This window comes from Aythya ferina (genome assembly GCF_964211825.1).
Source record: "Aythya ferina genome assembly, chromosome: 27".
Lineage (NCBI taxonomy): Eukaryota > Metazoa > Chordata > Aves > Anseriformes > Anatidae > Aythya > Aythya ferina.
The window spans coordinates 3,228,668-3,255,839 of record NC_140310.1 but is presented as its reverse complement, the minus strand read 5'-3'; the positions used below and the strand labels follow the sequence as shown (position 1 = coordinate 3,255,839).

General features: G+C 40.9%; 2 long non-coding RNA genes across 2 annotated transcripts; both read left to right on the top strand.

Annotated features, from left to right (window-relative positions):
• Window positions 1-3,683: 3,683 nt before the first annotated feature.
• Window positions 3,684-11,780, top strand: LOC311424410. The gene is made up of 4 exons (XR_014686080.1): window positions 3,684-3,812; window positions 5,286-5,397; window positions 5,589-5,686; window positions 11,676-11,780. It is a non-coding gene; the product is annotated as an uncharacterized lncRNA (long non-coding RNA).
• Window positions 11,781-16,616: 4,836 nt separating this feature from the next.
• Window positions 16,617-26,055, top strand: LOC311424386. Its single transcript, XR_014686075.1, has 4 exons — window positions 16,617-16,713; window positions 20,172-20,284; window positions 22,741-22,946; window positions 25,917-26,055. It is a non-coding gene; the product is annotated as an uncharacterized lncRNA (long non-coding RNA).
• The last annotated feature ends 1,117 nt before the right edge of the window (window positions 26,056-27,172 follow it).

Here is a 27,172-nt window from a genome sequence, read left to right as displayed (position 1 = left end):
AAGGACAAGATAAAAAATCTGTAAGTGCTTACACATTCCTTTTTCATTAGAGACTTCAGTTCTTATATTCCACTGGCTCCCAGTGACTTTTTAACCTGGTTTTTAAAGGTGTCTATGCACCTATACACCTAAATAATATTGTTAACTTGATTGTTCTGGAATCCAAAAATTCATTTACCTTTGGAAATGGCACACATTCTCTCAGTCTACGTGCAGACTTCAGCTCTGTGTCAATAAGGTCACTTCCTTAACTTAAATTGTTGAAATTCTTCACGTGAGCATGGCCACGGGTCTCCGGGTGATCGCACTGACTTATTAGATAAATAGATAAACTTTTAGGTGATGTTGGTTATAGCTGAACAAAAAAAAAGGTGAAATCTTAAAAGAAAATTGCTAAGAGGTGATGTTGATTCATTGTTTCCCAACGTGTTCTTGTGCGATATTCTCTTGACATAATGTTTATAAGAAACCCTATGCAGATATAGCAGTAATTTAATTTCCTCTGCTTCTATTTGAATGACAGCAGGGGCATGCACAGAAATGAGCTGAGAATATTTGAAGGGAAGTTTTTATGAAAGGGTGGCGTGGTTTGCTCTGGGTTTTCCAACAATTACATAATCCTGTTATGCTCTCCCTTGTCATTGTAGGACTTGGTACCAGCCAGTTGTTCACATCTACTTTTGCTTGCTGCGTCGGGTGTCCATGGGCTACATGAGCACAAACTGGACAAACCATCCACAGCATTCTTCATATTGCATTGATAAAACTGTGACATCTAACAAAGCAGGAAATCCAATGAGTTAATTAAGGAAGAATTGTCTATGATTTCCTCTTACCTTTTATTTCCACCCCCACCCCGTGAAAGTCTATGCAGTGGAGCTGCCTCTTGCCCCTTGTGCCAGAATGATTAATGGGGGGACCACAATGAGGTCAATTAGCTGGGGTCGGCTTGAAGCTGAAAGGTGGAGTGTGTTTCTTTATTGAACGCTGCATTCACACTCCAAACCGTGACCTGGACTACAGTGATTTATTACAGGGGCAGTGTTTTGATCACTTACCTTCAGTACCTTACCTTGGCTTGAGAAATCAGGTTTTCACTGTCAATTAAAATCCAGGAAAAAGGATTCATTCAAAAATCTGAAAGGTGCACCCCAAGTAAAGGATGGGGAGCCTGAGGGTGATTCTCAAAACTGTCTCTGTAAGCCTGGCAGCAACAAAGAAATTAAATCATGTTCTGTGTCTAACAGGAAAAAAAATCATCCATGGCTGAACTTCTACAGCCTTTTTCCTAACTGAGTTGAAACAGAGGAGCCAAATCTGTCCTAACGAATTTTGTAGAGGTACTAGGGAAAAACCTCTGCACTTAATACCTATGTGGATGTGTGGCAGAAAGCGCAGGAAAACAACCTGTTGTTTTTGGAGTGAGAAAAAATTTCTCATGTGCATATATAAGGTATTTATTAATGAATAATGTTTAGCAGTTATGGGGCATCTTTCAACAGAGGATCTTGAACTATGTTACATACGCTAATGAAGCCTCTTGATGATGAAGTGGTGAAACAAATAACTGCTTGTGCTTGTTTTAATGGTCAAACTAAGACGTAGAAAGACTACATTATTTTGGTATTTTTTTTGATCCTGAAAGCTGCTGAGTCCCCAGATTAACTTAAACAGAGGCTGTTTGTGATTTAACCCAAAGACTTGCCAGATTAGTCCAAAAATATGTTTTGTTTGAAATTCATTCACTGTAATAATGAATCATAACTTCTACCTGGTACTTTTAATTCTGTTGGCTGCAAAGCACTTCACAAACGAGGTCAGGAATATTGCTTATTTTGAGAAAGGGGGAATTGAGGCACCAGGGAAAGTGATTTTTTGTTGTTGTAGCCTCTGTTCCCACTTCTTACCATTTGCTTATGATTCTCCAACATTTGTTTTATTAAGGCTCAAATATATTATCTTACAAAATATCATTAATGCTAATGCTGCAGCATTCATGAACTAGCAAATTGTCAGAAAGGACTGGCAAAAAAAAAAACATGGATGGCTGTATCTGACAGAGGGGGGAGAGGGCATCTCGGCTGCCCCAAAACGCTGCCTTTTTCACTTGTTCTCTCCTTCCTTTCCCTTCAGTTTGAAGAACACTGCACTCACATCAATCTCATCCCATCTTGTAAAGATAATGGTGAACTAAAGTCTACCAAAAGATCTTTTGAATGAGCTTATTTGACTTCGTGACTACTGCTTAAATCATTTCTGAATTCCAGATTCTGGTGCATGAGCCTCTATATGCAGAAGTAGAAGAGAGTCCCAAACCCAAATGCCTTTCAGCCAGAGGCTGGAAATTTCTAGTTGTGCAGAAAGGAAACCTGCAGTTATTTTTGTCTCTGGAAGCCCAAGGTTATATTGACAGAGGCTGTGAGAGGTAAAACCACCCAGTGAGGGAAATGCAGTGAGCCCCAGATTTCCAGGTGACTGGTGGTAGGTTTGGGTATTCAGTCAGAGTCCCTTGTACATGGGCATGCTGAAAGCACAGAATTTAACAACCTGCTTTGTAAAGAGCCTGACATTCTAGTGTAACTATGTAGAAAAACGCTTTGATAATATTTTCTAAGCTGTTTTCAGTTTGTTGCTGTGTTCCCTCCTATCTCTTGCCCAAGCCTAATAATTAGACACAGAGAACACCTATTAGATAATCAGGTCCATCCCTCCCCCTGTACTCCCAGCAGATTATTTTTCCAGTGCATCATCCAGAGAGGTTTTAAATGACTCTTGCGACAGACAACAAGCTCTCATGGGGAGGGTATTCCTTCTAACAGTGCTTTCCATTTGCATGGCGTGTAGCTTGCTCACAGTACAACATAGGTTTTTAAACTCCTGGAAGAAAAGGATGTGGGCATCTATTGCAATGCATTAGTTTTATTTCCCTGTCAATATCTGTGTTACTCTAATGGGAACAGAACGCCTTCAGTGAAAACAAAGCAGCACTTATCGATAGGCAGTGTATTCTGGTACCTGGACACAAATTTGACCTACATCTGTTCCAACAGTCACTGTCCTTTCAGGCAGTTGTCACACCTTGCCAGCCTTACGTTATGAGCAGGGTTCACGCGAGACAAGCAGCACAGCTTTGCAGTGCGCTTGTGTTTTGTCTAGGGTGATGGGGTGGGGATGTTTGCTTACCTAAAGCATTTGAAAAATTGTGGCAAGCATTTGATTTGCCATAGCGGGCAGACTGTTGGTCCAGGAGGTCCATTGCCTCTGGCAATGTTCAATACCAAATGTTCCAGGGGAAGATGAAATAGCCACAGAGCACCTGGAGAGCTGCATAATGCCGTGTGTTGTTACATGAGGCTGGAGTTGGCATTTGGAGCTTTTAATGTAAGAAAACAAGCAGCATAAATGCACATAGTGCTGTACGGGATGTAAAAGGCAGCAGAGTTTCTGTCTTCAGATAGCTTGGGCCTTGTTTCAGTGGGTCTGCAGATAGATGCAATGCTGTCTTTCAGATCAAGATCTAAATATTAACTCCCCGGCGATAATTAACTTACACCCTGAAGTTTAAGGTTTAATTTAGCTTGAAGAGTTGTTTAGTATTGTTTGTTGATGAATCAGTTTAACTTATGCTGTTGATTCTGTTTTCCTACAGAATTTAAACCCCATCTGGTCATCTGTAAACAAAACAGCTCGTGGTCCTTGCTGTATTTATCTTCTCAACACCTCTGTAATACAGAAGGCATCATCCCCATTTGGAGTAAGTGATGTGAGCCGTGGCAGGGCGTGCCCTTGAACTAAGGGTCCCTATTGTCTCGGTAAGCATTTTAGCCATTTGCCTTGCAGTCTCATTCCCTAATTTGTGGAGCATTAGCTCTTTCTTGGGTGTGAGGTACCTATTGTTAAATGTGTGCAGAACTTCTGAATCACAGAACAGAATAAATAAGATAATGCTAATAATTTAAAGATGCCATTTAAATGAATTTCCTCTAGGATTTATCAATAACTGTAAAATACCAGGCAGGTTTAAGTGAGATCTAACTCAAGAGTAAAATTCTACTATCTATGGGCAAGTCCTTTTCTTCAAGACAAGTACAACAGCATTTTTCATTACATTTACTTGTAAATTATTTCCTCTTCTAGACTTTTTTTAGGCCTTTATTGTAATTGCAGAAGTTAAAATATGAGCCTTTAAGAAAATAAAACTTCTCTGAAACTTCACCTTTCCATGTAGATTTTAGAGTAATTTATATGGCATCCTATTTTATTCCTGTAGACTGCTGTTGACTCAGTGCCTATTAATTTTTATAAGATTTTCTCCATGAGGCTTTGTAAGGGAGAGACATATATTTAGTCCCTGGACTGGTAAATTTTAATGACAATTTTGCATGCTTGACTTAATTCCTATTTTTCATGTCCCAATCGTGCATATCCCTCACCTTGTTCTTTTAGGGCTTGACTCTTGTCTTTTGAGTCTGATCCAATAACACACATAAGTATATAACTAGTCCCACAGATGTTAACATAGGGTATTTTTGCAAGGCATGTTAGTCCCCAAATCCAACTGACTTTCAATGGGACTTGATTCCAATCTGCCCCCTTTGCCTTCCATGTCAAAGTGTTCTGATACAAAGACTAGAAGAGCTATAAAACCAAGGAGGAGAAAGAGATCTCTTAGTGCTAGTTGAAGCCTTCTGGAATCCTGTATTAAGTCCTACAGAACGCACAAGAAATAGTACAAAAGGAAATAGTTTTCCACTACTGTCAATACAGACGAAAACAAAATGAAAAAATAAGAATTTTTGCACCTGCTCTCTAGAAAGTCCCACCTCCTCGTGGTTGCTTGCACTTAAATGCAAGTTGCAGTTTGGAACAGGGCCAGGATGCTCAGTATCTTGCAAGATCTCACTGTTGGTGACAGTCTGCTTGCCAAAGGGCTTTTGTATTGGTGGTGTGATGGTCTGCTTAATTTAGGACTCAGAGACAGAAGGAACTAGTCACAGAGTGATCCAAATGCCAATGAATGGGGTGCTTCTGTTAAACTTAGTCTTTCACCCTCAGAGGTGCTGTGGAACAGCTTTAAAGGCTCCCTATATGTTCTAACAACGCATAGCATTGGGTTGTACCAGTTTTGAGGCAGGATTGTCCTACCACTGGGAGCTGGAGAAGCTGAGATAGCTTGGTTAATCAAGTCAGTAGGATTACTATTTTACTCACTTGGCAGAGAGGCACGAATCTTGAATTCCAGGTCTGGAATTTTCTCGTGACCATAGGACTTATTTTTCTTTCAGAAATTCTTCTTGCAATTTATTTCATGTGGCCTGACATAATGCTACCTAACCAGAGCCTCTGAATACTACTGCAGTGGAAGAATTAATTCCTAGTAGGACATTAAGGATGGAGGTGAGGGAAAGCCCAAGTTGTTTTCATCACTCTAGTGTTACTTAGTGCTTGAGTAGTAAAACACAGACTTGGGGGCCCAGATAGGCTTCTATAATTGTTCTGCAAAAACAACTATGAGTTTCCATTTCTAAGGACTGTTCAGTGGTCTACAAGCCAGAATTTTCAAATTAACCCACTCTTTTCCATTACAGCAAAGACTATCCTGATAGACTGCTGCTGAAATACCTGTATGCTCTTAGGACCTGACCCTGCGTGTTTTCCTCGTGTGAACACTATTTAATTGGAAACGGTACTGTAAATAGCAACAGTTCATGTGATTACATGAGATTACATCTTGTGATATTGGGAGGGAAAACAGCATCCTGCTGGTGGAAACAAACAAAAAGAAGCCTGAATAGTAAATAACATCATAACGAATTTTCTGGTTTGTGACATTTTAGACAATTTCACTGAGGATTGTATTTAACAATTAAATTCTACAGAATTGCCTTCAAGCCTCATACCTGAAATAATCCATGGAAAAGATCTAATTCAAATCCTGTAGGTTTTAGAGGGGTATTTGTATACATCCCTTTTGCGTTTTTCCCTAGTAACCTGTATAAGCCTTATCCTAAAGGGAATGTGGATATATGTAAACCTTCATAGCAGCAGAAAAATAAAAATAAAGTTGTGTGCCAAATTTTCAGCAAATATAAACTGGTTTAATGCTGTTGAAGCCAAATAAACCAGTTGAATATCTGCTTCTCAGTTCACAAAGGAAAGGTTCTCCCCATTGCACAGAAAAATGTTGCTTTTGCATTGCTGCAAATGGATTTTGTCACTTTTTGTTTTCGCTCATTGTACCCCTGAATGTGTCTTGTGCCTTTGTCTGTGTGGGCACAGAAGCATACTTATAGCTTCTAGCGATCTCTGCACATATACAGTGGTCTTGTTTTAATATTTAATCGCTAATTGGTGTGATGATCAAGGGACAGACGAGGGAGCGCTCTGACATCTGATCTCTTGAACTGATTACACGCACTTTGCACTACATGTTGTTTATCATGGTCAGGCTAATTTCCTTCACTGAGTGCTGATTTCTTTCTTGCGAAGAAATCTCAATTTGGGGCTTGTAAAGAGATTCTTTCCATTTCTGGAAAAGGATTCCAGTGTGCATTGGGCTCCTGTTATTGACCAGAATTTCCAATAAAAGCAGGGCAAATTCTGTTGGATGAATAGAATCGAATATTCTTCTTTGCCTGTGCTCACTCTCTCTGTTAAGGTTTGTTCTGTATTCACTGTCTCTGTGCGTTTATTCATTCCCTCTCTCCCTCTGTTAGCTTTCTCCCATTTTTCAGTAGAAATTTTAGATTTCAAAGCTCCTTTCAGACTTAAAGAAAAATAAATAAATCCACAACCAAATGCAAACTGCTAATCCTAACAGGAGGAGAAGGTTTTCTTTCTTTCATTATGATGTTGATGATGATGATTATTATTATTTGGAAGAAGGTGGTGAAAAAGAGAGAATTTGTCATTACTGTATAATTTAAAATTGCACAGCCTACAGCCCACAAAACAGAGCATGTAATTACACACTTACTAGAGGTAACAGCAGTGCTGATAATTATTCTTTACACAGGAGAATCTCGCTGATATCCCAGAGTCGGAAAGTGGGAACTACAATATCTTTAATACCATCCTTAGAGACCCTCATAAGCAGAGGAGAAGTATGAGGAGGCACACAGGGTCCAGAGCAATATCTTCATCGCGCCAGAATGTCAGGGGCTTTAGTACAGCAGAAATCAATAGATTCAAGTACATTTTTTTTTAAGGTACAATATTTTTTTTATGACCCTACCTAGAGAAAGTACAGCAAAGCCAGAGGAACGGCAATGGTATGAAACAAACATTTTGAATGGAAGCCATGTCGGTTTAGAAGAATAGTGAGCTAAGATTTATTCATTTATTTATTTATTTTTAAGGCATGTTCTGCTGCAAGGATGTGTTAACTCTTTCTGGGCTACAACCCTAAAATTTCTTTGGTATTGAATACCCAGATTATTTCTCTAACCCCATTTTTTTCTTAAATATTGTTCTCTGTAGCTGTTCTCTGTCTGCCTCACTTAGCATTTTGGCCTTCTTGATTTAAATAGTAATAGCAATTCAAAGTTGATCTTACATTTGGCATTTAATTTGATGATTTTTAGTGTGAGCTAGAAACCAATCTGATGGATAATTTTCTACATCCCTATTTTCTAAGCTCATTTAAATCAGTGTGATTTATTGGCCAAACATCCCTCCCTTTATTTACGGCGAGGGGTGTTTTATTTTGCAAGTAATTCATTTTACTTCTAAGGAATAAAATGCTATTTGCTATGAAAGCAACCAGCAAAACTTGCTCATGTTTTGCCATTTCACTTTGCCCAGGTGATGCAAAGTGATGCGAATTTAACTGTCAATGGCAATTATTCATGTAGGGAAATTCTAAGGTAGTGTATTCCTATACAGACGTACATTATAAGACCAACAGACAATCTGTTGGCACCTAATTTTCCTGTGCAGTTGAGTCTCAATCAGACTGATTGCCTTAATGGAGTTGGAGTAACCGCTGGGCTGCTCTAACTTAAGCCATCAAGTTAGGTCTGGAGTGGCTGCCCGGTGTGATTCAGGGAGGCTTTTCGTGCTTCTTGATGGTCTCAGTTCTGCCTGAGCAGATCTCTGTGTTGGTGAGAATCTGGGTCATGGTCACAGGGAGTCAACGTGAGTAATAAAGTACATGAAGCAGTTGGGGAGGAGTCAGGGGACATAAAGTTAATTAAAAAAAAATCTGTTCCTAATATCCCTAATAACAAACTTAAAATGGCATAAAGATCTCAGAAGTTGGTTTAAAAGGGAAGTCAAACTCTTCACTCTCCATCTTTGGCATAAACTGCTAGCTATTACCACTTGCGTGTGTGATTATTTTGTAAGGAACTTTCTGTTATTCTTTATATTTCTCTTATTGTGCCTCTGTATAGGGAGAAGTAGAATTCAAGTGAAAAAAACATCCATATACCCCTTGTACAGTGATAGTTGTGATAGTTGAAGCTCAGCCTTGTGGCATTCAAGACACAAATGACACTAATATTTTATTTGTTCCAAATTGTTGACATGAATAAAAAATTAAAGCAGTTGAAGACCTTGACTCTTTGTGCCTAACAAAGTAGGATAAATGGTCCTCTGGTAACTGTAAAAGAGCAAATAATGTCTTGCAAGTTTTTAGGGCTCTTCTTGAGGTTTGTTAATAGTGATAGATCTGAAATGAATCAGAGCGTAGGAAGATGTAGCGATAAATGTATATTCTATATACATTTAAGATCCACAGAAATCACTCAGAAATCTTTTGTTTTCTTCGTAGTTGCTTAGGGTCCTTTGTGTCATAATTTCTAGGATGTGGCATAGATGAAGAGATGTTGAATATGAGAGGCCTGGATTCAACTTCTGGCTTTGCTATGGATTGCAGGGATGACCTTGAGTAAATTCTTAATTTTGAGAACTTAGAAATTAAACTTACTCTGTTGTGTTTGTTGTTGTTTTTAATCTGTTACTTAAAATATTCTCTGGGCTGTGTACATCCTTAATTTAACCTATGCCAGTACAGTGCCCAGCACAACAGGAGAACAAGTAGTAGCAGTTCACAGGTGATGAATAATAATGGATTGTTTCTCTCTCATCCTTCTCTAGTCTTCAAAAAACATCAGCTAAATCTTCATACTTCTACTTGTTAGTCAGAGGCCAAATAATTATAATTAGTAGGGAGATAAAGAATCAAGAAATGACATGGGCTTCAGTTACCCAGTGTGTAGGTCAGTGCAAGCACCTTCTCTTCCATTTGTCTCAAATACAAATGCACTTTTAGTAATTTTTGTTCTTAGTTGGCAAAAGATTTACATGCCTTTCCAGAAAGAGGTATGCATGGGAAAGGGTAGCAACTAATTTTCTTTAAAACTTTCCTCAGAAGTCATCTTGGGAGTTTTGAAAAAAAATTCCAGGGGCACGTGGATCCAGTTTCTGTCATTATGTTTAGAGCCACAGTCTCAACTTGCTGCTCCCCTGATGATAAAATGTCTGCTGGCATGTGAGAAGGTGGGTGGATGTCCATTTTTTTGATGGGTATGCTCAGCTCAGGTGACAGGATCATGCCTGTGACTAGGGTTACGTGAAAGGTACGTTCAGCTACATGATGGGAAGCACCATTCCCATTACGACAGTGTGGAACCGCTGCCTTGCTCTTATTTTGCATCTCCTGGTGCTGCAGCAAGAGATGAAGGCCAAAAGAGTAAGCATCATGCTGAGGGCAGGAGCTGTGACAGGTCTTTTGTCTTCGCTGACTTCTTTGCATTTCAGAGTCAGATAAGCAGTTCCACTTTTGGTCTGTCCCTTGATATTTCTATCCTCGTCGTCTTGGACTATCTGAGCCCCTCCTGCAGTTCCATGGCTAAAGCTGATCCTTTTTTCTTAGACTTTCATTGAAGTCTGTTGCCAAAAGTAAGGTGCTATTAACATATTCATGCATGCGTCTATTGTGATAGTTGATCTGATATCTCTCTTTGCTTTTTCAGCTGGCTTGTGTCTTCATGTTTTGCGATTCCCATGTTATATTCCTAATTATTATTATTTCACACTTCATAACATTTTGGTAACTAAAATGCTCTAGGGTTCAAAACTTGTCTATTACATTTTAGCCCAGAGGAAACTTTGCATCCAGTTCCAACTTCCATCCCCAAATATGAATTTATATTGGAAATTCTGATGGATCCTGCCTGGGATTGGTGCAGCTCTGATAGAATATTGTAAAACACTGACTTTGTTACACATTGAGATGGGATATTTTCTCCCCCCTTCCTTTCTTTTGTGTAAATCTGTTTTCACCACAGGAGCACATGCTGTCTCTTCTGGCTACAACACTACTTACTAATTCATCGATTCATCTTTAATGAGGCCCCCTGCCAATGTTTAAATAGCATTCGGAACAAAGAAAAAGGCAACATTTCCAAAACAGCTGCTTCTCTCCGATCTTGACATATCAGCCCTTCAGAATTTCAAGTAAAATTTTCCCCCCCTAAAGTTGGTAATTTATAATTTAGGTGTAGCTTTATAATTAATTGTTTGCAGGATGGAGGAAAAAAATAGGAAGAGAGAGGAATGAAATAAAAAAAGAGTAAAGTTTCCCTCAGGCTGTTATGATACATGAAACCAACATGGTTTCTGTGGATTGCACTAGCATTGCAGATATAACAGTGGGAGAATTCTCCTTTGCAGCCAAAATCATTTGTTGTACATTGCAAGTTGGTACAAGGACATGACAGAGCAAAGTTTTTCTGCCCGTTACATACAGCTTTACTATGTCGAATAGCTCAACCCTTGTTGTATTTGAGTTGGCTTCATAAGGCACTCTTAACAGGAAGGAGCATTGCCTTGGTCACTACTGTTGGTTCCCAGTTTTTTGAGGACTCCCTGAAAGCACTGCTTAATTGTGTGGGATCAGGAGTCAAGACTACGAGTACTTGTGTCACACCAAATTTTGACATGAGGTTAAAATCGTGTGTTTTGGAATGAATTTGGGCTTCCTGGTGGTGGCCATAACAGGAGCACTTCTTAAGTCCAAGTGCCTCATGTTCCTGGAAAATGGTATTCGGACCTGTGACCTGGAGGTTATGGACGCCTTGTCCCCCTTTAACACTTTGGCCCCTTCAAACCAGTTCATTTTCCTGCCCTTTAGGAGTAAACAAAAAGGTTTTGTTCTTGTCTCCTCACTCTTGTTGAATAGCAAAGGAAAAATTATCCAAAGTGCTTGAATTATATTTGTTTGTTGTGCCTTGGTCACATCTCAGAGTTTTTGAATAAATGATCTTTTAGGGAGAAAACAAAAGGTGAGAGCGGGCTAGCTACAATTCAGAACTCAAGAAAAAAGTCTTCTTGACTTTGAGTGGAGGATTCATTTCCTGAAAAAAAAAATATATATATATAAAAATGTTGTCAAATTTTCTTTTAAGCTATTTGGTTAAAACAAAATAGTTTTCTTTTTGAATTTTTCATACTTTAAAAGTGAAACTGAAGCAAATGTAGTAACCAAGTATAATTTCAGTATGAAAATTCAAAGTATGTTCACTTCTAGGAAATATTTTTTTAATACTTTGAAACTAAATTTTTGGAAATTTATTATATTTTAGTAGAATATGCATTTTTCAGATACAAAAATGTGTTATAGTAATGTTTGGATACACAACAAAACATGCATCTATTTTTCCCTTGTACAGAGTATACCACGAGAGAACAAGCAGAAAATAAATGAGGCAGAATTTAAGACCATATGCAAGAAATAGTGCCCTGTGGTGTCCGGCTTGTTCTGCAATGAACTTCTGAGGAGCAGAGCTCAAGATTTCCGTAGCCCTGTACTCTGTACAGAGTGCCAGGCTGCAAACACTGCTGGTAAATCCTGGCTTAGAGCTGGCAGCTTTGCATAGTGAAAGCAATGGAGAAAAACCTGTACGGGATGGTAAGGCTGGTTGTTGTCTCTGCAGCGCCGTGACTTGATATGCTCTGCAGTCTTTTCTAGGGACTTCTTTCCTCTTAAATTTCTCCTCAGGTGTAAGAGGACCTGCCTGGCTGTAAATCACTGTCAGTGCGCATTGCATTGCCTCTTCTGGGCTTGACTCCGTACGTGCTGCTGAGCTTTCCCAACTTCAAGCAGTGGGAGCTGCTGTGGCAGCCCAGGCTGTAGACTGTCAAGTTTTCTGTTCCAGTCCAATCCCCAGCACTGACCAAGGTGGTGGAAAGCACATGTTAATGTGAGAGTTTAGAGCGAACTGCATAGTTTTACCTGGACTTGCTGTGGCAGACATTCCCCTTCTTTCCAGAACTGTCTTTCCTCGACCATGAGAGATGCAGATAAATCGCTGAGTATTTTAATACTCTCCTGCCATCCAAATTGCAAGACCAGTGTTGGCAAAGAAGTCCCAGTCAGAAGAGGGGAAACCCTTTGAAAAGGGAGAGAACATTTTACACTTGGATTAATGTCACACCTAATTCAGTTTCCTAACTGTTGTTTCTCTATTAAATAGCAGCAAAAGTCCTACAGCCTCGGCATGCATATGTGCACATGCACACACAGACTTGCCTAGAAACAACAACAAAACAAAATGAAGGCAGTTTGGAGGCATTTCCTGGGAAAAAGATTCATGATTCTGTTTCCATGGAAGCGACAGCACATCCCAAGTGGCAGTGAGAGCTGACAGAGCGCAGCTAGGAGAGTTAAAGTGCCATCTTCTTCCTAGCGGAGTAGGGGGGGGCAGAAGTGGGGGGAATTGCTTTTAAAAAGAATACAGAAAAATTTAAAAGGACAGATGGACATATGGTTAAAATGAAAGTCTGGAGATCGGGGCTGGTTCTCCGCTCTGCCATGAACTTCCCGCGTCCCTTTGGGCAGCTCACATAAGGCATCTTCCAGCGCCTGCTCCAATCAATAATTGATTTTGGTGGGCACTAAATCAGAGCCGTAAGCATTCTGGACAGTGTTCAGCCTGTCGTCTTTGGCATCCAAGTTGTCTATGACATTTCAAGTTCAAGTCCAGCTTAGTTTGCCTGTTGATCTTCTACTCTGCTTAGCAGTAAAACACTCTTCATTTTGCACGGTTTCTGAGCTAGGGCTTTTAATACATTCCTGTTCAGATCTTTATGCAAAAAAATTTAGTTAAATCCAGTACCAGTGACTTCACAGAACTAAAGATCCAGCACCTAGACAGATGTCTATCACTGTCTTCAGGTACTTAAATTTGTCTCTGTGTTTGTTTTAATTTTAGATATGGCATGATGAGAAGTGTTAAAGAAGTTAAAGAATGAGAGGAGAGTGGGAAGGGGTAAGGATTTGGGGAAGAAAATCACTCTAGAGTGTGCACAAATAGTGGTGATGGCACTGAAAATTCTTTCTCAGTACCCCCTACAGCCATGTTCTCATGTGATGGGATCCAAGGTGAACTGGTTTTAGAAATGAAACAGTGCAAAAGGACAGGAGAATATCAAACTGCAGCTCATTACAAATATCGTGCATGCTTTTGTTGTGATCTCCTATATTTTACTTTGTAATTCTTCACTTCCTTCAAACTGAAAAAAATTAAATTGGCTCAGAAAAGCTTTGTGATAGTTTAGGGCTAGAGAGTGCAGATAGCAGCCAAATTCTGTTCCTTTCCAAGTTGGTTTGTCTGCTGCTTAGCCTTAGCCCTTCTCTGAGAAAGGCTTTTGGAATCCCCATCTTTCGTCTTCTCCATGGCTTGACTATATTTCTTCCTGGAAGATGTGTTTTAGTGAAGCAAAAGTTGGAGAGCTCGGTGCAGGGGTGGTTGATGAAATCCTCTAACCTGTCCTGTTCTGGAGATTGGGCCAAATGATCCAATGGCACTGACTGGCCTCAAAACCCACGCAATAACTCTACGGGCTCCTGGGCCCATGCAAGGACTTTTGCAGATCCCCATTAATTGCAGCGGGTTTGCACGAGGTCTGGTCACAAGGACTTCTCTGCATAAAACGAATCAACCCCAGCCTGTCGGCAGCGGACGTGCTCGCTATTCGATGCATTAATTAATATGGCTGTTGAGTTTCAATCCTCTTTCAAAGCGCTTTAACTACTGCTACGTGGATCTAACTAGAAGGCAGGGCCATATGCAGCAGGCATGGCAAACAGTTATAGTGTTCTGCTTTTTTTTTTTTTTTTTTAATGGTTTCTGGCAATGCATCGCACTGAGGTAAGTGCTTTGTTTCTCCCTCAAGTGGCACTCATCTCCCTAGGGTTTCTGTATGAATGCTTGAGAAGAACGTCCACTTGGGTTTATTTCTGTTCTGTATGTACTATGCAAGCTTTTGGCTGTCTTTGCCAAAGGAAAAGGCAGGTTACTGCTACTTAAAAGAAATATTTTTAATTGCATAGTATTGATTTTCTTTTTTCTTGCTGGAGTGCGTGTTCTCTTGTTGATGGATGCCGTAGAATATGGGGCTGGATTATGTGGATAGATTAGCACTGAGATAACAATACAAATGAATTAAAACCCATTCAGTTATTTTGGTGAAAGTATGTTTGTCTGCCACCTAGAATTTGGCTTTTCTTTTTATTCACTTAATGAAACACACGTGCCAGCACTTCCCTCTTTCTCTGTCACACTTTCTGCACTGCTGCAGCACCCCAGCAATACAGTGCAGCCAGCAGCACCTAGGCACTGAGACGAAGGCTGGAGTTGTTCCTACCCTAGCTTATGTGTCAGGTTCTTCCTCCTGTTGCACTCTGTGACTTCGGAGGATGCAAGGCTAGGGGAGATAATCATAGATCTTTAATTGCAACCCCTCGCAAAATAAAACAAGCTGCAGAGCCTTCAGCATCCCCTTGTATACCTCAAGGGGAAAAGAGGAATTTTGAAAATGCTTGGACATAAACAGGTTAACAGAGAGCCATGGAGTATAACCCTTTCCTTTATCATGACGTGTTATGATAATGTGCAGTTGAGAGCTGGTAAAAGACAAATGCATGCATGTTGATACAGGACCAGGGAGTTCTAAAATTGTTTTCACATTTATATGTAAAGCAATTACCGATTTTTTTTCTCTGCCTCATAACCTGAGAAGTGGTGCAGACATACAGGAAGTCTTACTTTTTATTTCACTCTAGTAGACTTGTAAAGCATGCAGCTCTGGTGTACAGTGCAACAAGAGTCAAATGAAACTTGAATTTTTTTTTTATTGCATTACTCGTAGCCCCATAATGCAGGCAGATACCTTTAGAGGAGGGAAGGGGGTAAGTGAAAGACCAGCGTGTTCTGACAGCTGACTGTATAATCATTTCAAATCGATCTGTATTCATGATGATCAGCGTATCAGTCCTAACACATGTATGCTTCTCTCTACCCTGGTTGTTCTGATCTGTCATATTTAGGGCACTGGGGAATGCGATTTAATTTTTTTCACCACTTGTTACTTTGGAAACTGCTCAGTAAAACACCCCTCCAAGCCTGCATATTCTTTCATGGTGTCTAATTAATTCATTTGCAGAGTGTGTGTTTCTCTCAGTGCTCATTCTGCAGAGGTGCTAAGTCTTGTAATAAGAGGGAGAGAACCTGAACAGATTTGTTTTCACATTCTCTGTTTCAAAGCTGATTGAATCAGACCCAGCAGCTCTGTGTTGGAAAAAGAGGTGTTCTTGTAGACTAACAACAGTGCTTAGGTCAGGACTATGCAGAGCCAAGCTCTCCTTGTGCCTCACTTTGCTCCTCAACCCCTGCAACATATGCTCAATGCTGTCAGCAAAGGTAGGCACTGCTTGACAAGCAAAATCAGGACCTATTTGTGCTCAGGTTTGTCAGTAGAAAAAGGCAGGTCATGCCACAGCCACTTTGTTTGCTCAAGGAAAGTGTGCAGATTTTTACCCAGAAGTGGAAAGTAAGGGAAAGCCACTGGCTACATCTATCAGCAGCAATTAATAATCCATTACCTGCTGCCAGTCTCTGCCTCGTGGTTATGCATAGGCATTTGGCAAATGAATGTGAAACTTTACAGCCTCCATAAAGGGAGGGGACAGAGGTGAAGGTGAGTAGTGATGTCTGGTTGCATCTCCCATCCATCTTGGGATATCATACTTGGGGTTTGTCTCTGTTCTCTGAGCCTCTGTAAGCTCTGTGGTACCCTAAATAAGTGTATCTACATGTGCTGAAAGGCACCTAATCAAACGAATTAGATGGCTAAATACCTCAGAATATTCCTTCAACTTCTAGACACTTTCTGACAGATGTACTTGACCGGTTCAAGCTGGACTGTAGGTACTTATTTTACTCTGAACATATAAAGTCGTTGTTACAAACGTACATGATCTAGGGTGCTTTTCTGGGGGAGGAGGAGGAAGGAGAGGGATGGTTGGCATTGGGAGAGTTCCCATTGTCAGGGGTATTGGTTTTAGAGATCCTCCTGACCTGGCAATTTAAAATTTCTAAAGCTCAAGGCTTTAAAAAGTGAGGGGGAAAGGCTGTTATTGACAATAACTTATTGTGGAAAAATATTTGCATATATAAAACATTTCACTCAGCACGTTAGGACTAAGAATAAACCCCATCTCTTATCTGATCTTATTCATGATTGCTCTTTGGCTCTTCTCATGCAGAGATCTCAAAGCATTTTGCAAATGAAGATGTAAGTTGTCACCCTTATTTTATACAGGAATGGCTGAGAGAGAGAAACGACTGCACCGCAGGACCACCGGAGACCTGGACGTTCAGCTTGGGTCTCTGCAGTCCCAGTCTAGTGCCTCATCCACTGGATTCTGTATGTACCATTCTTTTAAGGTTGAAAAACTCATTAGAACATATTAGGTAAGAGGAAAAGCAAGGTGGAGAGGTTATTAGCAGAGAAAGAAAAAAGAAAGACAATACCAAACTGTGAGGACATTTAGAACAGAGAAAGCAGATCTTGGGTAAGGAGTAAGTGGGGAGATTTTTCTCCATAGCTGAAGTGGACTAAAGCCACAGAATCTGACAGTAACAGAAATGTAAGATGTACATGCTCTGATTTTCAGCACTCTCGGGTAGTGTCAGGGAGTTGGAAAGAACTTCCAGAAGCAGCTGTGTCCATAGCTTTTTCAAAAGCATTGTAGGCATTTAACCTGCAGCCCTTTACTGTACAAGGGAAATTTGCACCTTACTTATTTGTGTGCTTCTGTGATTATCAACAGGTACTTAACCAACTTTGCAAACAGGAGAATCCACACTTAGTGGCTTAGGAGTCTGCTGTTAAAACATGACTCCTCGTCCTTGTGCCCATCTGCGAATCACCTGACACACACTCCATGTACAAATGATGCTAATGGTTCTGATTCTATGTATTCATAGAGTGCCCGTCCAGGTGACAACGTATCTTAAGTTTCTGAGACTAAAAACGTCACTCTGGGCCTGGCAGAGTGTTTGATTTCGTTCCAAGCATAAAGTAACAAATTGCCTTTAATGGCAGCATCACCAGAAGTAGGCTTCCGTCGCTTTTTCATGTCACTTTCAAGTGCGTCGTTGATGTTTTTATGGAATTTTATTATACAGCTTGTTATGCAGCAGGAACAGCCATGCCAGGTTCTTGGGGATCAGCAGGCAGGGGGGGTTAAGCTATAATAAGAACTCGTACACTCGTGGTTTTAATATCTTTTACTTCAAAGCAAGGAGTTGATGTGATCTTTCATCATCTCAGCTGTTGTTTACCAGCTTCCTACAGATGCTGTTTGAACTAACAAACCCCACATTTCCTGGTTGGAGGGAGGAATTCCCTCGGTAGTTGCAATCCGTTCACTTGGAGGCTTAGTACTCCTGATTGAATGATGCCACTAACAAGAAGGGGATAAACCATTTAAACGTTCAGTATCACCTTTCAGTCAAATAATAACTGGCCAAATTAGTTTGGCTTAGCTTCTCAGCCCTGCTCCTTATTTACAGCTCCGAGGGAAAACGACCACCGAGTCCAGGGCTGCAGTTGGGGTCAATTTGCTCCATGTATCAGAAACAGACAGACGTGTTCCTGATACAGGGGCTTCTCTTTGGCACTGATCTATGAACACTATTTTGTTTCCTAGCAGTCTTTTAAATCAGCTGAAATCTAGAAATTACAGATGAGGAAAGAGCTGCGAGGTCATCTGTTCTGAGAAGATCAGAGCAGGTTCTTTAGTGCCCGTGATTACAGTGGGTGAGTGTCTGTAATGGAGAAACTAGCAGCAGTCCCAGGCAGGTTCCATTTTTTCTTCCTCTACCACCTCCTTTTTTTTTTTTTCTTTTTTTCTTTTTTTCCCTTTTTCCCCAGCCCATCAGCAGAGCACTCCTGCTACAGAAGTCAATGAAATTTTCAACCACACTGAAATAAGTATATTGTAATAAAAATGGGATGAGGCATGTGTGTGCCAGGTTGGCTTTCCAAACAGACACTGCTTTCCCTTTCAGTGGGCAGCATGGTAGCCATCCACGACTTCTTTCCCTGTTAGTTATGTCTGAAAACCCATTCCAATCTCTTTGTGTGCTTGTATACTAGTTTATGCTGACAGCATATTATTTACTTCCAGGGACATCAGAGCCTTAAGCTTGACCCTGTCCCAAGTAGCTGGTAGTCTGAGCAAGGAAGCATTGGGAAGAAAATATTTTGGGCAGTGACTTGCTCAAAGCTATGCAGCAAGTCAGTGGCCACAGTGGGAAACAGAACATGATTCTTTACTCTCTTCTATGGGACAGTTTTTGTTCTTTTCTTGTAAGTGTTGCTGAAGGGCCCTAACCCCCTTGGTTGCACCAAGCACACTTCTGGAGCCTCTGCAGGGTCCCCTCCTCCCTTTCTGAGTATTTATGTGGAAAATTGTAAGCTCAGAAACCACTTTTGCATAGCCAGCTGAAAATGCCCCTTTTGGGGTGCTAGCAGGTTACAATCAATAATTCATGTTCTTAGACTCTTGTCTCCGTGCAATTTTGCTGAACAAAAGTTTAATTGACCTGAAAAAGAAACTTCACTGATTTTCAAAGCCATCAGCCACCTAGTAAAATAAACATTCTGCAGGGCAACTTCCATGTTATTTCTATGTTGAATTTCTGTTTTGTTTCCCCTGCCCAACAGCCACCTCTTAGAGCAAAAGGCAAAACCACCGTGTTGGATTCTACCCTCCTCTTAACGTTTCCTCATAAAACAGCATTCAAAAAAGAAACAGAATTTTGCTAAGAAGCAAGTTTGTGGGAAATGATGGAGAGGGCTACTTCATACAGATCCAAGAATAATTTTTCCACTGTTCAGGATGCTTGGCTATTTAGTCTGTGTCAGAGGCATGGGACCTTTATCAATCAAAGACTGACTTTGTCATTAAATGGAATCTGTGAGTCGCACTGCGATTAAATTCCTTGTAGGATCCGTGAAATAAGGGTCTGATTCTCAGCTACACTGAGGCTCCTTTGTGCACCTACAGTGGCAGAAAGCCCCCAAGACTTTATTTTGTATCAGATCTTTCATAAAATCTATTCACCCAAAGCGCTTTAGGGTTAAAATTAATTCAGTTAATGAGTTAAATAACTGCCAAGGGAGAGAGAAATTAAGAGTCATGGGCAAGGGGGAAAAGAGATGCTTCCAGCTGAGTTCAGAAGAGAGTGTGAATGAGTTGAAGGGGAAAAGAGATGCAAAGAAGATGCACTGATGGGCAGGAGCTGCAGAGGAGAAAGCTCTTATGCCCTGGGGGTCAAATTATATGAAGGAAGGAGGAAGAGCCCTCTTTCTGCAGGAGACTTGCTACCAATGGAAGTTGATTTAATGCATGTTACAGAAGTAGCAGTATCAGTTAGGATTTTCCCTTATTGTAGCCAGTTGCTAGAAGTCTGCATGGGTTGTGCAAACATTCACCTTTTGTTTGTTTAAATGCAGTAGAATTTACAAAGATCTGGCACTTTAGGAACAAAGTGATGGTCCCTGAGTGCATCTTCTGACACCCAGGATCGTTCAGGTCGCAGAGAACTGTGGCTGTTCCAGCTACGGTAGAGAGAGGCTCAGAGCATTAAACTTCTCTGATCTCAGCAAAGCAAAAGCTGTTGTAGGGCTGTGTGGATAACCTGCATCTAATACACCCCTACAAACAGCCAAGGAGTGTCTCTTCCTCAGCCCCTTAGGCGGGCACAGAAACAAGTGGACAGTCACCTAGAAGAAGCTACAAAATATTTTAATCATGCTGACCACCACATCTTGAAACTCTACTGGAGACAGCGGAGCTTATTTTTGTCTTCCAGGTTATTGTTCCACTGAAATCTTGGAAGTAATAGCTGAGTGGTGTGGCACTGGAAGCACTGTCCCTGTGGCAGCCCAGGTCTGGGAATGAGCTTATCTAGCTTTTATCAGGAAGGTGGGTAAATCTCTATGTTCCTCCTGTGTTCCTCTCTGTATTTAGCAAATATGCTTTTATGTCACTTAGCTGCCTCTGAAAAATGCCCTCTTCCTTTTCCCCCAGTCTTTCTTTAATTTCTCCTCCCCTGAGAAGTCTTTCCAAGCCTTTAAGCACATTTGTTGGACCCCTCTGGATCTGAATCTATCATTGGTCTAGACGACAAAGAATATTTGAACAGATGTGTTTTAAGTGAGCTGATCTTTCCCAATTTTAATAAAACTTCTAACTTCATGCGAGGCACAACTTCATCTGAAGTGGCTCTGCACCTCCAAGAAACTGTACTAAAGCAGGCTTTAAACAACTCGCAGTTCCTAGCATGGTTAGACTGATGACGTCCCTTACACTTTAAGAAACCTCTGAGGCTCACAAACAGAAGTTTTACGTTTAATAGTTTGGATACTAACAGCCTTGATTCATTTCCCTCTGTTTTATATCATTGCTCTATCATGGCGCGATTACAGTGCAAGGAGGTGCCTTGGAAGCTTGGAGAATAGTAAATGCAGACCTGGCTTCACTCAGCAGAACCTGCTCAGGGCTTTACAAGCAATTTTCAGATGAACTCATCTGACAAAGGTTGGTTAAGGAAAAAAAAAAAAAGAAAAGACACATAAAAACAAAGGAAAACAAACAAAACAAAAGCCCAGGTGCCTTATTGGAGAAAAGTAAATAAAACACATCCTGCATATTCTGTGAAGTGGTATGTAGTCAGCCTTTGGATGATATAAGAGGGAATTTATCCTCGCTTAATGTTCACTCTGTGTGAAGTTGGATGTTATGTCCCGAGTTATTGGGAGCTCTTTAAATGAAATTGGTGAGAATGGATAGTGAGGGAGAGAACTGTGAGCTTTATTGATGTATCTGCACAGCATGGGGCTGAAACATGTTCCCTTTACACAGGGGTGGGGTCTGGTGTAAAACCCAAGAAGGATTCTCCTGAGACACATTTCCTCCATTTTAGAAAGCAGGGGGAAGGATTCCCAGGACATCGTGTGTTGCAAGTTTGGCTTGAGAAGGTCCTATAAAAGAGCTCTGGGTAAGACAGACATCCACAGGGGGCTTCCTGCAGGCCCTAGCAGAGCCTGAAATGGCTCGTATTTCCATAAATCCCTTTGTGAACGCAGAGGCAAGATTTGGGTTTTACACGTTGAGTCTGTGACACTTCGCTAGGTCTAAAACTAGAACTGGGTGCCCGTTTTGAAGGAAGAGAACAATTAGGATAATTTTCCAAGACTATGTGTATCCAGTGCTGATGGCTTTATCTTTCTCATATGCTTTTGTTTCTTCTCATGCCTGCAAGTCTGGTTTCTGTGGCACAGGGATGAAAATATAAAACTCTTGAAATCAGGGCCTGCCTCTGGCCTGTGGGTTTGGGTTTCTCATGCATCCCTCTGTTTGAGCTGGGCCTATCTGGAATCACAGTGTGTAAGTCTAAGTGAGTTTCTCTGCAAGCCTCATTTTCCTCTCATCTGTGAAACAGGGTAGATAATTTCTGCCTTAAAGGCATGTAAATTTTAATAGTTTAGTCCCCAGTTCAGCAAAGCACTTGAGCACATTCCACTGGAGTCAATGGGGTTTTAATTCTGTGATTACATTGGTTGGTGAACTAGGGCCACAAAAATGGTTTAGGATCATTGAAACAGAGGTGTTACAGGACTGTAAGGTGTCATTATCAGTGTTTTGCAGTAAAATATATCAATGTTTTGCAGTAAAATAAACCATGGTAACATTAGAAGCATTTCAAAAACTAACCCCAGATATATTTTGGCAATCAAAATCATTTAAAAATAAAATTTACCTTAAAATCTGAATGCAACATGACTGTGTGGCATCAGAAGGCCAGGCACAAATTTTTACAGCATGGGACCATGGATAAACTATCCATTCACCTTTCTTTATTTCTGTTTTAAAGATGCTTTCAGAGACTTATCTATCTTTTGCACAAATTTTTGGCCAGAAATGGGCACTATTCTCATTACCTCCAACAAGTCATACATGGAGTTTCGGTCACCTTAAACATATTTGACCAACAATTTTTCTGGAGACGTTAGAGGACAATGGCTTGGCTGTACATTTTTGTTTGGTTTGTTATTTTTTAAAATGTAATAACTCAGTGCTCTAATGTACTTTTCTGAACTGCAGGAATGCAGTTTCAATTCCTTTCTCTTAAGTGTCTGAATCCGCAGTTCTTAGACGTGTGTCTGCCCAAGAGTGGCTTTAGTTTAGGGTAAGGAATTCTTAATTTATCCTGTTACTGATTATTTTGAATAAATAATGTTATGGTATACATAATATCTATAAAATCACCAAACCGTAAGCTTAGAGAATTACAGTAGCTAGCTCTTTGTCTCAGTGGCTGAAGTGTTTTCTCTGTTCTGCAACTGTAATATCCTCAGCTGGCTTGTTTCTACCACCAGAGCCTCCAGATGCAGAGGAGAGCTGCAGAGACCGGCACATGCAGAGGAAGAATACAAGAGATCCCCAGAAAAGGAAGGAGGAGGCTGAGAAGGAAAATGCAGCGCCGAGGCAGCTTGTTTATATCACCTCAGAGAGTTGATTGCATGCTTATCACACACAGCACAAAGCTCAGTTGTCTAGACAATCGTCTAATTGTCTTTACTCAGTAAGTAGCAGCCCTGGTGACATTCCAGACCTTGACCTCTGCCCTGTCCAGCGCCAAAAAAGTGCCGTTAGGAATCATGTAACACTGGGTATTAAAGATTGTTGGAAAAGGCCATGGGGTCAACCTACTGTGGAGTTTTAGCAACAATGCTGAATATAGCCGACTCTCTCGCTCCTTCCTCCCTTCCTCTTGAGATTTGGGCTTATTGTACAAGAGTGTTGGTATGATTCCTGTGCTTAAACTAAGAGATGAGGCTGCGCTAGCACCACTTGGGGGCTATGCTAGGAAGGAGGAATGTAAGTCTAGGATTGCTTATGCCTGCCATCCTTTTTTTAAAAGAGCTTGGGCAATCCTTGGTCAAGAAATGTGCTTCTAAATATTGTAGTCGGACAGTGTGGCTTGGGGTGTCAGAGGGTAAGTCTACAAAGAGACTTCTGGCTAGAGCAACAGGGTTATATGTGTTATAGCCCTATAAACAACATTGTGCTTCAAGGATTTAGAGATGGGAAGCAGAGAGCCAGACACTGCTGAATATCGGTACAGACCTGTACAGATTCCTCAGCTGCTGCTGGTGAAAAGCTTACTTGTGCACACCCTGCTCCCCTGGAGCTGCTGGTGGAAATGGGTTTGCTTGGCCTGTTAGAAGATGAGACCCTGAGCGTATGAAGTGAGGGCCCATTTCAGGGAGATAATTAGCTGTAATGGTCGTTACAGCTAGAACTCAACTCAGAGATGTCCTGAAAGGCATTCTCGAGTTAGAGTGGAAATCTGTTGTTTGGTAATAACTATTTGTACTGTATGATCTGGTCTTCTATGAAGTATTCAAGTTAATTGCATCCGTCTCTTCTTTTAAATAATGAGAAATTTGTTTGGGCTTTTAAATGATGTAAACGTATAGAAATTGTTACCAAACTCCTCAACTGGTGTAAACTGAGGTAACTGTTTAAATCAGTGGAGTGATGCCAGTTTACATCAGTTAAAGACCCGACTTTCTATTCCCAGGCACATTAAAGGTGTTAGTGTGCAAATGACTGCAAAAATTATTGCTGAAAGGTTTTACGCTCAAAGGCAGATCAGGTATCTGGTCCAGGGAGGGTACATCCATGGCTGTTAAAGGAAATAAAGGAGAGAAAATTGTGAAGTGTTAACTGATATTTTTAGAAGCTTTATAATGACAGGTCACATTCCCGAGGACTATAAAGTGGCAAATCTAACACCCATTATTCAAGAGGGGCAAAAAGATACAGCAAGCAATTACGGTTTAACACCAGTTGTGGGAAAAATATTAGAAACCATTTCAGGAGGTTTTGTAAGTGAACAGCTTGGAAAGTGTAATTTGATTAGAGATGGCCAACATGGGCTTTTGAGGTAGGCTTTAACTAACTTGGAATTCTTCAAAGGTATTGCTGCCATGGGAGGCAGAGGGTCTGGATTGGGCGGCACGTGTCTGCGTTATGTATCTGAAGTGGCAAGCTGGGATGCTGCTGCAGAGCTCCTCTTACCTGCACTGAGCTGGGCTGCTGAATCCATTTGAAATGTGCTTAAATGGAGGGAATAATGAATCCTTTTAGCCAGGAAAAGACAGGTTTTGCTTGAAGAAGTGAAATGAAGTGGGTTTCTTTTTGCCTCCTACTGTCTGAAAGTCCTGAAGACCATCACAGCAGGCAGAGAAATGTAGCTTGGAAGAGCTGGACTTGCATGCCAAGCTCTCTGTGACCGCAGGGAAGGGTCTTCCAGATGAGCTTTCCTAGGTGCACTGCTATATCTAAATGAAATTCAGATCATTCCTGGAGGCAATACATAGACCAGGGGAGTATAGCTATCAGCAGGTCTTTGCCTATGTACACAGATCCTATTTACATGAATCACTTTGAAAGTAAAATGCTGCTGTTGCTTGTGTTGCCTTTTTTAATTGCAGGGTACAGCTCTGAGAATGGCTCTTGTGGCTTCCACCTGGCCTTGGCCACTGAGCCTGTGAATCTGGCCAGGTCTTTCCTTTGCACTCTTGTTCCCCCTCAAACCTTCTCTGTCACAAACAGGTGGCTGGGACAGACTCCTGCCACATGGTGGATGGTGGCTAGCACAGCGTGTCCCTGGTCTCAAAGTCCTCAAGGCTTCTTGATGCTACCAATTAAAAAAATAATAATAAAACTTGTTTTAAACAAAGAAGTAGAGATATTATTATACTTCTGAACTACCAAAGAGCAACTTAGTATCTCGAACAAGATTAATTAATTTACTTCTTTTATATTTCAGAAAAGATTTACTGATAATTTCAGGGATGAGGCCAGGAGTTAAGTTACTAAACCGTGTCTTAAGATAAATAATTGTCTCAATTTTTTAATTTTTTTCCCCTTAAGTGTGATGTACCATAATAACTATTTTCTTAGTACTTTTGAATTAAGGCTTAACAGGCATGATATTTCAAAGGTAATTACATGCTTTAAGATTTGAAGTTATGTAGGTGTTCTTGAGATTTGAAGTTATGTAGGTGTTCTTGAGAATTTCTCTTCCCAGTATTATCTTGTGTATGTATGAGAACTGTATACATTTCAGCTTATTTTTTCCAAAAGCAGAGGATGTACTGAGCAAGGAGTACTGCTACCCCCATTAGAAGGGCTTGACTCTGAGGCCGGTAAATGGAGAATGCAGTTTTAATGCAGAAAAATATAAAATGCTAAGTCTTGGGGGCAATGCACCAAAAGTGAGAATACATATTAAATGGAGGAGCCATGCAGCATACTGATCAGGGAGGGGATTTAGGGGCCGTGGTAGAAAAGTCCTTCAAGCCATCATGCCATCATATTGCTGCAGCTGGAAAAAAAAAAAAGAAAAAGAAAAAGAAAAAGAAAAAAGCAGCAGAGCGTAAAGCAACAATAGGAAGGATTTTTTAAAAATAAATAAATGGCTGATCATTGCATTGTTTTATTTGTTCAGTGAGGCTTTGAAGATATGCTTGTGTCCTCGCAGGGAGCAGTGTATTTGCTCTAGGGGAGAGGTCAGACACATGTCAGAGAGCTGCTGCCTTGGCTTCTCCTGGTACTCGTGGCAGAGGACAATCGTGTGCAGCTGAAATTGTTTCACCCAAGGAAACAGAGACCAGAGGCCTTCTGTGGTTGATGGAAATATTCAGAATTCCTGAGGGTCCTGAAGCAGGGTAAGTAGTAAGAAAGGTGGAACTGAGCCTTGAGGGTTGGGTCTCAACGGGCGTGCTGCTGCTGCTGGAGGGCCAGGACCAGCATCTGGTCCTTTGCTCTCAGCCCCACATCACAGCAACATCCTGGTCCACAAAGATTTTCAACTGCTGCAAAATGGGTCATGGACAAAGTAATATGGCTTCTGTGTCTACTAGCCAGTAATTACCATCCTGCTAATATCTCTTAACGTGCAACTCTGCGATTTCAGATTGCCCATTTGAAGGTAATGAGAGCATTTCGTGCAACGCCCTGCCTATTGTACGCGGTAAACACTGATATGTGTCCTCCAAAGGAGATGGCACTGGTGTGTAATGAGAGTCTGTAGGACTTGTCCTGCTTAATGAGGTTGTTCCAAGAGAAAGGTCTTTAAATTTCAAGTGATGACAGATGAATCCTAATTCCTGCAAACAAAGGCGCTAATGCAAAATGGAGGGAAAGCTGGAGAAGGCAATGGGGAATCAATAGAGCTGCTATGGACTGGATCACTTACGTGGGTCAAGTCAGTTAACCTTGTTCTTATTCCTTCTGCTGCTATCAGTTCACAAGGAATGATAAGTACTCATCTTTTTACAAAAATGCCTTGTGATGCTTCAGTGATAGGTGTCATGATAGGTGTAGAACTATTAACAAGGATCAGAACAAAGGGGGGAAGTGAATTAAGCCTTGGCTCTCATCTCTGCGTGTGTGCATGCAAACTGATTTTTACGTCCACCGCTAATCAGCTTGTCCTCAGACACCTCCAGCAATAGGTGGTGCTTTTGATATCAGCAGCAGAGTTCTAATACTTGAAATGTGTTTATTATCTTTTAACTAGGTTAATGTTGCCTGGGTAGACTCTAATATAAGATTTATGGCTTGTGTGTATTCTCCCCTCCTTGAGATCAGCCCTTTGCCTGGAGCTGGTATAGCCAAGCCCTACACCAAGGAATCTGCACTGTAAGCAGAAGGGACAGCTGTAAGAGGAGAAAGGGAAACTGAGGTACGTGAGCAGGGAACATTATCAGCCTGTTGTATGCAACAGCTCTCTTG